Genomic DNA, 9938 nt, shown 5'->3' with positions numbered 1-9938 from the left:
ACAGAGTTTATGTCCTACCCAGGAAGCTAAACCCTCAGAGGTGAAAATCGTACTTTACCCTGTAATTTCCACCTTGTTTTTAAAAAACTACTTTCATAAATTTTTACTGAATACCTACTAAGTGTCATGCACTCTTACAAGCTCCAGTGTTCCAGCGGTGAAACTGACAGACAAGGCCGCTTCCCTTATGCTTTTTATACAGCTGTAGTCACTGATGCTTTAACTCTGAAGCAATAATGTTTGAATGACTTGTGTTGTTTAAGGGAAAATACTTCTTTCCACAATGTACACGTATTTCTCATGTACATTCATTCTCATGGGCTGACCTTTCCTTAAGGAGCCCTGGTGGTGCAGTGGTTAAGCGTTTGATTACTAACCAAAAAGTTGACAGTTATGTTGGAGAAAGATGTGCAGGAGAATGTGGCAATCTGCTTCTATAAGGATGAGGAGCTGCTCCATTCTGTCTTATAAAGTCACTAAGAATCGGCATAGACTCGCTTTGGCGTTCTTTGTAACATAAACTCATTGACATATGTGATGGTTAAAGTTATGTGTCAACTTGGCTGGGCCATGATTCTCAGTGGTTTGGCAGTTATGACGTAGTTTGGAAGTCGTATGATGACATGATCACTTCCATGATGAGATTTGATATAATGCGATCACCTCCAAGATGGGGTCTGCTGTGAGTAGCCAATCAGTTGAAAGGGAGTTTCCTTGGGGGTGTGGCCTGCATTGCATATATAAGTGGACTTTCTAGCAAGACTCTTGGGCTTTTGCTTGCTCTGGATCCTCCAGCTGGCTTCTATTCGTCTGAACTTCAGTTCTTGGGACTTGAGCTAGCAGCTTACCTGCTGTCTTGCTTGCCTATCTTGGGATTTGTCAATCTTCACAGGCTGTGAGCAAGAGCCCTGCTGTCTGACCTGTCGAAATTGGGTTCGCCAGCCCGTGAGGCTACCTGAGTCAGGAAAAGCCCCTATCCTGACCCACGGACTTGGGACGTTCCAGCCTCTACAACCTAGTGAGCTATCTCCTTGATATAAATCTCTATCTGTATTTATATGCTTTGCTGGTTTTTCTTTTCTAGAGAACCCAGTCTAAGACAACATATAAAGCACTTAGCAGTATTTAGTGAAATACATATATATGAACATCTGCTCTGAAAAAAAGCGGAGTTAAATATTTTTATAAGCTTTCTGTATTTTCTATTTGTTTTGAGATCTTTTTTGTCAAATGACATTCCAAGGAGATATAATTTTAGAGTGTTAAGAGTGTATTTAATCTTTTTCAGTACTGAAAACAGTTTTGAGAGGAACTGTTACATATATATGAATATAATGTTCTGTAACATATACTTGCCTCAAATATAAAACAAAACACTTAATATAAACTAGACTGTTCAAATTGATTGGTGGAGTTTGAGAGTTATTAAATTCCTAAGAACCAATAAATTTTATATTAGGTAGATACTTTCTCCTGAAGGAAAACTTTAAAAAATGAAATTACTTTATCCAGGAATGTTTGCTATTGAAATATATACCCTCTGTAATTTACATGTAATAAACATTTACAAGTGATCTTGTAATTAATTACCAAAAATTTGGTTGCTGTAACAAGGTACCAAAAATTTGGTGGCTTAAAACAACAGAAGTTTATTCTCTCAAAGTCTGGAGGGTAGATGTTAAAATTCAGTGTCACTGGACCAAAATAAACGTGTCAACAGGGCTACATTCCCTGTGGAGACACTAGAGGAGAATCCTTTCATTGTCTCTTCCAGTTTCTGGAGGCTGCCAGCATTCTTTGGATTGTGGCCACATTGTTTCAATTCTCAATGCCGAGCATCTTAAAATCTGTCTCCACTCTATCTCCACATTGCCTTCTCGTCTGTATTTGTTTGAAATCTTCCTGTGCTTCTCTGTTACAAGGATACTTGTGATTGTATTTAGGGCCTGCCAGGATAAGCCAGGATAATGTCCTCATTTTAATATTCTTAATTACATCTGTAAAGATGCTTTTTCCTTTTAAGGTAACCTTTACAGGTTCTAGGGATTAAGACCTGAGATCTTTGAGGACCATTATTCAGCCTACTACAACCTTCTTGCAATATGTGATTATTTTTTATTTTCATGAATGTATCTGTTGAGATAAGTTAGATTATGGCACCGTAACAAACAGCCCAAAATATTGGTGGCTTGAAATAACAAATGTTTATGTCTCCCTCTTGCTACGTGTTCATCACGGTGCCCTCAATCAGGGACTCAGGCTCACTGATCTTTTACCTTGGGGTCCGGCCCTGGCACAGAAATGAAGGGAATGTTTGAATTCCACACCAGTTTTAAAGATTCCACCTGAAAGTGGTGGATATCACTTCTTCTCACATTTCATTGGCCATCTCTAAATATTAGAGATCCTTTGTGTACCTGGAAAGTAGAGAACCAGAAATCTTGATGAACAGCTCTAATGACTATCACAACGAAGTTGGATATTTCAGTTCAAAACCCCAATATGATAAAAAAAGAAAATTGATTTGGAGTAAAATTTAAGAAGAATAAGCAGACCTAACTTACCAAAACCAAACCAACCCCCCTTGCTGTCGAGTCAACTCCAATGCATAACAACTCTATAGGGTAGAGTAGAACTGCCCCACAGTGTTTCCAAGGAGGGCCTGTAGCATAACATTATTACCACTAGAGTCAGGACTTTAACTAGGAGATTCTGCTTTAAGGCTTTAAATAGACATTTAGCAAATTCCATATTACTTTTAATACATTGTTCATTGAATACTAGGTTACTATAAAATATATTTGGAAACCCTGGTGGCATAGTGGTTAAGTGCTCCAGCTGCTGACCGAAAGGTTGACCATTCGAATCCACCAGGTGCTCCTTGAAAACTCTATGGGGCAGTTCTACTCTGTCCTATAGGGTCACTATGAGTCGGAGTCAACTCGACAGCAACGGGTTTGGTTTTTTTTCTGTTTTATATATAGGGGCTGGACTATCTTATAACTGGTATTTTTTTTCAGATTTTGAAACATAAATGAGCTAATTACTGCTGTTTGGATAAACCTAAACATATTTCCTTGGGGCAATGGGAAAAATAGGGAACACATGCTGTTATTGTTTCATACAGCAGAATAAGTAACACAGTCCTTTGTAAAGATTTTGATGATTGTCTTTTGAGTTGCTTTTTTAGAAGAACAAGGATATAGGGTTTTATGTAGGGTCAAACAAAAGGCAATGGCCAATGAATACAAGGGTGAATTAAAGCAAAAGAGCAGGTGTATTAAAAATAAAGAGAACTTGAAATCAGATTTATATATTTGCAGAAAGGCCAGGTTCCTAAGAGAAACCTTGAAATGCTGCTTTGGGATGGATGACATTTTCCAGGAAGGTACCATAGTATTCGCTAAGGGACACTTATTTGGTCATCTTGGCAAAGAAACTATAGAAAAGAAATGCCTTCTAAATAAAGGATCATGGTGACATGATTTATATGAAACCAGGTTATGAACTATAAGAGAGTATGCAAACATAAGCTTATTTATCCCTGAATTTTAGCATGTTAATTCATTAGAATATCTCAGAATTTATCTCTTCTAGCTGGAACATACCTTTACACCTTTTCCTTATCAATCTCTTGCAAAGGTCTGTCTAGGGAGTACTCATCACTTAAAAATTAATAAAACAGAGCAAAGAATTAACCAAGGCTTTTTATTAAAAGAAAAACGGAGACTGAGAGAGATAGGACAATGAAACAGAAAATCAGAAAATGAAGGGCCACTCATCAGAAATATATTTCTATGAACAAAAGAAACACATGACTATATATGTCATTATCCTTCAAAACAATTATTAGAGTCATTGGCTAAATAGATCAAGAGCTCAAAGCTCTGAAACAAACAAACAAAAGTATGGTGGGACAATAAAAGATAAATTATTAGTTTGAAATGCCTGGAGATGGGGAAAAAATATAATCATGAAAATGAACACTGCTTTGGAAGCAGCAGAAAGGAGATCAGAGACTGCAGAGGAAACACAGTTAAGAGCATAGAGAAAAACTTTGAGGTTGGAAAGGAAAATGAATGAAGACTTAAAAGTGATTTCAGAGAAAATAATAGATTTGAAAATTGTTCCAAAGTGTTGCATAATTGGTGTATCTGAAGGAAAGAACAAATATAATGGAAGATTAAAAAAAAAAAAAAACCTAATGGTATAATTTGCTTTCTAGACATAAAAGAAAGCTTGATTTTACAAACTGGAAAGTTGTACAGTGTTCCTGGAAAAAAAATAATGAAAAATACAATTTATATTAACATATGTTACTAAAGTTACTGGAATTCAAATGTAAGGAAAGACTTCTTGTTGCCAAGCAAAACAATACAGTAATTCAACTCCCAAAAATTACACTAAATATTTGATAAGACATTTGTAAAATTTTATATATATATATATATATATATATGACTATTGCTATATTGAGGATACTGTGTTGGTCTGTTTCTGAACTCTTGAACTTTCAGATACAGCAACAGCTAGTGAGAATCTATGCTGTTAGGTTCCAAGTTACCCTCTGTCTCTGGTCACTCCTTTCTTGCACCAAGAGGGAGAGTTCTGGCATGGTCAATAAACACTGGCTAATATCAACTGGCCAGGTCATTTTGTCTATATGGTTACTCAGTGCCTCTTGGTGATGAATGTTTTGTGGTAGGTGTTAACGTGAGGTACAAAAATCTTCCTACTCTACATCTACCCTTGTATGTCCATCCACATGCTTCTATCCCAGATCTTCTTATCTCCAGTTGTATTAGTATTCTATTGCTGTTATAACAAATTACCAAAAACATAATGTTATAGGACATCTCAAATTATTCTGTTAGAGTCCTGTAGATTAGAAGTCCAAGAAGGGTCTCACTGGGCTGAAATCAAGGGGTTGGCAGAGCTGAATTTCTTTCTGGTGGCTCTAGGGGTGGCACAGTGGTTAAAACAGTCAACTGCTAGCTGAAAGATCAGCAGTTGGAAACCACCAGTGGCTCCATGGGAGAAAGATGTGGCAGTCTGCTTCTGTAGAGATTACAGCCTTGGAAACCCAATGGGTCACTATGAGTCAAAATCAACTCCATGGCAGTGGGTTTGGTTTTTTGATTTAGACTCTAGGGGAGAATCCATTCTTTTTCTTTTCAAGATTCTGGTGACTTCCCACATTCTTTGACTTGTGGCTTTCTTCCTCTGTTTTCAAAGCCAGCGAAGTTGTATCTTTCTGACCATTCCTCCACAGTCTAACTCCTTCTGACCACAGCTAGGGAAGGTTCTCTGCTTTTAAGGATTCATTTGATTAGATTGGGCTCACTCAAAGAATACAGGACAAATCTCCCCATGTCAAGGTCCTTAACCTTAATCACATATTCAAACTCCCTTTTGCTATGTAAGGTAACATATTCACAGGTTCCAGGAAATAGGACATGGACATCTTTGGGGGAGGGGGACATTATTCCTCTCACCACACTGGTTTTCAAGTTCTTTTTTTTTTTTTTTCCTTCCAGGCCCTTGACCACAAGTGCAGGGCATTGTTTTATTGTGTAGGAATCAGTATTTATTCTCACCTTAGTCAACCTTCTCTCCAAACAAAGTGTATGACTAAGTGCATTGCTCTAGTTCTGTCCATAGGGAAGGTTTTTTATCTCCACCATCTTTCAAGACCACCTCTGAATGTAGCTATAATGCAGTTGCCATCGATTTCTTACTTCCATCCATGTACTAAGACAACCCATCTGTAAAACACCCTCAGAGTATTTTTCTCCTCCTTCATCTGGTCACATGGACCTCTCTCAAAAATATGGCCATAGGCATGGTGTGGGAGAATCAGAAGTACCTCATGATGCTGTTTACTCTACTCATGCATTCTCATTCTGCTCAGACTCAAAACAGGATGAAATATTTCCATCTTAATATGGCCTGCTTCTAGATTCATTAGAATTTTTAAATTTAGTGTGTCCAACAAAACACAATTCTTAATGATCAGTTCCAGACTCATAGTCACTTGGGACTGCACAATACTTTTATTTTCCAGGCCCCACTCAAAGCTGGTAGCTATTCATGTCCCCAAATACATGGGCAGGGTCACCATTTCTAGGTGAGGAATATGTTGCCTCCAGAACCAGAAGAAGTCTGTAAGGCATAAGTAGGCTATAAATGATGTCATAATTTGTCTTTAAATTTAGATATAATATCCTCAGCTGCCTCTTTAAAAATTCACTAAATTGAAGTTTCTTGAATCTGCGGAACTTATCTCCCAGAATCTTAAACATATGTGTTTTAATAAGGCCTCCAACAAACTGGCCTCCTCTTACTCATTCTAACTTCCATGATGTCAGGAATATAATTTATCAATATTATGTTCTGGGAGATACGTAGTTGGCACAGATACCTTTGGACTATATTATGACAGAGGGTGATAGAGTTAATGTACACCTAAGGTAAAACTGTAAACTAACATTGTTGTTTATATCATGTGACTGCAAATTGTTTCTCATCTTCTTTTCTAATTTAATTGAAAAAAATAATATCATTTACCAAGTCAATGATCACATTCCATGTTCATAAGCACTTACTGATATGTTCTATCAAAAATATCATGACTAGCAAAGCAGCTATGATTGAGTTATTACTTGGTTAAGCCTGCAGTAATCTACATTCGTTGCCAGTAACCATCTGGTTTCTTTAGGGGTCAAACTGACAAACGAAAAGGAGATATGATACGAATAGCCGGAAATGCATCTTTTAAGTCTTTATTGATGGCACTAATCTCCACCATCTTCACAAGGATGAAATATTATTTTTGATTTATTATCTTTCCCTGAGTAGTGAATAGCTCCAGAGGTTTCCACTTGCCTTCAGCATTGTAATAGGTCTCAAATCACAGTCTAAGAAACAAATGTGGACATTTCTCTAGCTGCTAAGTATCTAGGTATTCCCCTTTCCCTTGATATGGACAGTCACCACAGTATATACTTTCTATAGTGTTGTAGGGTCTTTTCTCATCATGACCCAGTCGCTTCTTCAATCAATTGGTTCCAGATCTAAAAACTGACTAACATCTGGGAACTGAGCAAGGGATTTTGACTTTTGATTAGGTAATGTTTTCATCCTCCTGCTTTTCTATTCTCTTGGGTTATGATAGTCTAGCAAAACCCTTGTTGATTAGGGTACCATGCTCTATTAACCATCTTTATAATTCCCTGTAGTTCAAGACCTCTTGACTGCCTTTCCAACCTAGACTGTGTTATGGTAATTATAGCCTCCTGGGTTCTGACCTTGAAGTATCTGTACAACTTCAAGGGACTATATACACTTGGATATTAATGGGTCTAACTCTCTGCTTATCTCTCCTATCTTCCTTCAGAGGAGAGACATTATTGAACATTTTAGTGATGCTGTTACCTCTCTCAGTACCACATTCCTCATGGCCTCATGAATGACAGAAATTCTTGGTCCTTCCATGGTACATAATCCTTTGGTGGATCTTCTGGTCTCATATAATATATCCATTCCAGCATGCTAACCTCTCAAATTGTCTTTACTTTTCCCACACCAGAGAAACACAGACATTTCTACTTTAGTGAACCTGGGACAGTGCCTTTTCCACATTTCTAACAGCCACACGAGCAACACATTTGCCTCATCTCCATGGGTCTTTAACAGAGTATTGAATCACTTGTTGTAAGAAAGTGTCCCCAACCATACTGATAGTACTGGAGGATGATGTCAAACCTACACTGAATGCATTGACAAAAAACAAGGCAACAGGAATAGACAGAATACCAATCGAGATGTTTCAACAAATGAATGGAACACTGGAAGTGCTCACTCATCTATATGAAGAAATTCAGAAGACAGCCACCTGGCCAATAGATTAGAAGAGATCCCTATTTGTGTTCATTCCAAAGAAAGGTGTTTCAACAGAATGCAGAAATTGATGAACAACATCATTAATATCACATGCAAGTAAAATTTGGCTGAAGATAATTCCAACATGGTTGCAGCAGTACATTGACAGGAAACTGCCAGAAATTCAAGCATTCAGAAGAGGACATGGAACGAGGAATATCATTGTTGATGTCAGATGGATCATGACTTAAAGCCAAGAATACCAGAAGGATATTTACCTGCATTTTATTGACTAGGTAAAGGAATTTTAAAGTTTGGATCATAAAAAATTATGGGTAACATTGCAAAAAATGGGAATTTCATAAGACTTAATTGTGCTCATGTGGAACCTGTACACAGACTGAGAGTTAGTCCTTTGAACAGAACAAGGGAATACTGCATGGCTTAAAATCAGGAAAGGTATATTTCAGAACTGTATCCTTTCATCACACTCATTCAATCTGTATGCTGAGGAAATAATCAGAGAAGCTGGACTGTATGAAGAAAAACTTGTCATCAGAATTGGAGGAAGATTCATTAACAACCTGTGATACGCAGATGACACAACCTTGCTTGCCTAAAGCGAAGAGGACGTGAAGCATTACTAATGAAGATCAAAGACAACAACCTTCAGTATGGATTACACCTCAGCATAAAGAAAACAAAAATCCTCACAACTGGACAATAATCAACATCATAATAAGTGGAGAAAATATTGAATTTGTCAAGGATTTCATTTTACTTGGATCCACAGTCAAAGTTCTTGGAAGCAGAAGTCAAGAAATCAAACCACATATTGCATTGAACAAATCTACTGCAAAAGACCTCTTTAGAATGTTAAAAGGCAAACAAGTCAGTTTGAGGACTAATGTGCACCTGACCCAAACCATGGTATTTTCAGTTGCCTTATATGCATGCGAAAGGTGGACAATGAATATGGAAGATCGAAGGGGACTTGATATCTTTGAATTTGTTGTTGGTGAAGAATATTGAATATACTATGGATTGCCAAGAATGCTCCTTAGAAGCTAGGATAGCTAGACTTCTCACATATTTTGGACATGTTATCAGGAGGGGCCAATTCTTGGAGAAGTACATAATGCTTGGCAAAGTAGAGGGTCAGTGAAAAAGAGCAAGAACCTCACCAAGATGTACTGACCCAGTGGATATAAAAATGGGCTCAAACACAGCAAAGATTGGGAGGATGGCACAGGATTGCGTAGTGTTTCAATTCTGTTGTACATAGGGTGGTTATGAGTCAAAATGGACTTGATGGTGCCTAACAACAAAAACAAGAGTGTCCCCAACTCAATAATTTTTTGCTTATTTCTTCTTACATTTTGGCCTTCTTAATTAAGCCTACTCAAAATCTAACCCAAATGTCATTTTGTTGGCTTATGTTGGTATGTACTATATAACAACTTATATGAATCATGTCATTCCTCCCTTATTAGGATGAGAACGAGCTGAGTCTGGTAATGCATACACTTAACTCCATTTATCAACCTCGCATCCAGAAACATACGTAGGAGTAACTCTTGAAATGATATCTATTGCCTTTTTCGGGATATGACTTTGCAGTGTCTTCTAACATGATAGAAATGCTAGATGTTCCTAGAAAATGACAGATCATCTCTGAATGCACTGAGTGTTTAGGGGTTCTGTATAGCCAATACCCTCAGGAGTATCCGTTCTCCAGGTTATTCCCCTCCACTGTTCAAGGTTCAAGGTTTTCCCAATCATGGTCCTGATTAGCATAACAGACCTGTCTCAGGTGAGCATTGAAATGTCAGTGGAGCTCTTTACCTCTTGTATCAGATCTTCAGTTTGCTGCTTATCTCTGTCTACTCCTCTACAGTAGGAGATAAAGTACTCTCTCTAAGCTTACAAAGAGGCTGTTTGAACTGAAACTTTAACTACTTGTTACTGTACTAAGTTTCTCATTATCTCTCTGTAGGACATCAATACAACCTAGCAGTAACTGGACAACTCTGCTGTCTTTGTAGGCACTCTTCCCT

Source organism: Trichechus manatus, unplaced genomic scaffold (genome assembly GCF_000243295.1).
Source record: "Trichechus manatus latirostris isolate Lorelei unplaced genomic scaffold, TriManLat1.0 scaffold00101, whole genome shotgun sequence".
Taxonomy (NCBI): domain Eukaryota; kingdom Metazoa; phylum Chordata; class Mammalia; order Sirenia; family Trichechidae; genus Trichechus; species Trichechus manatus.
Note: the sequence above shows the minus strand (reverse complement) of the source record.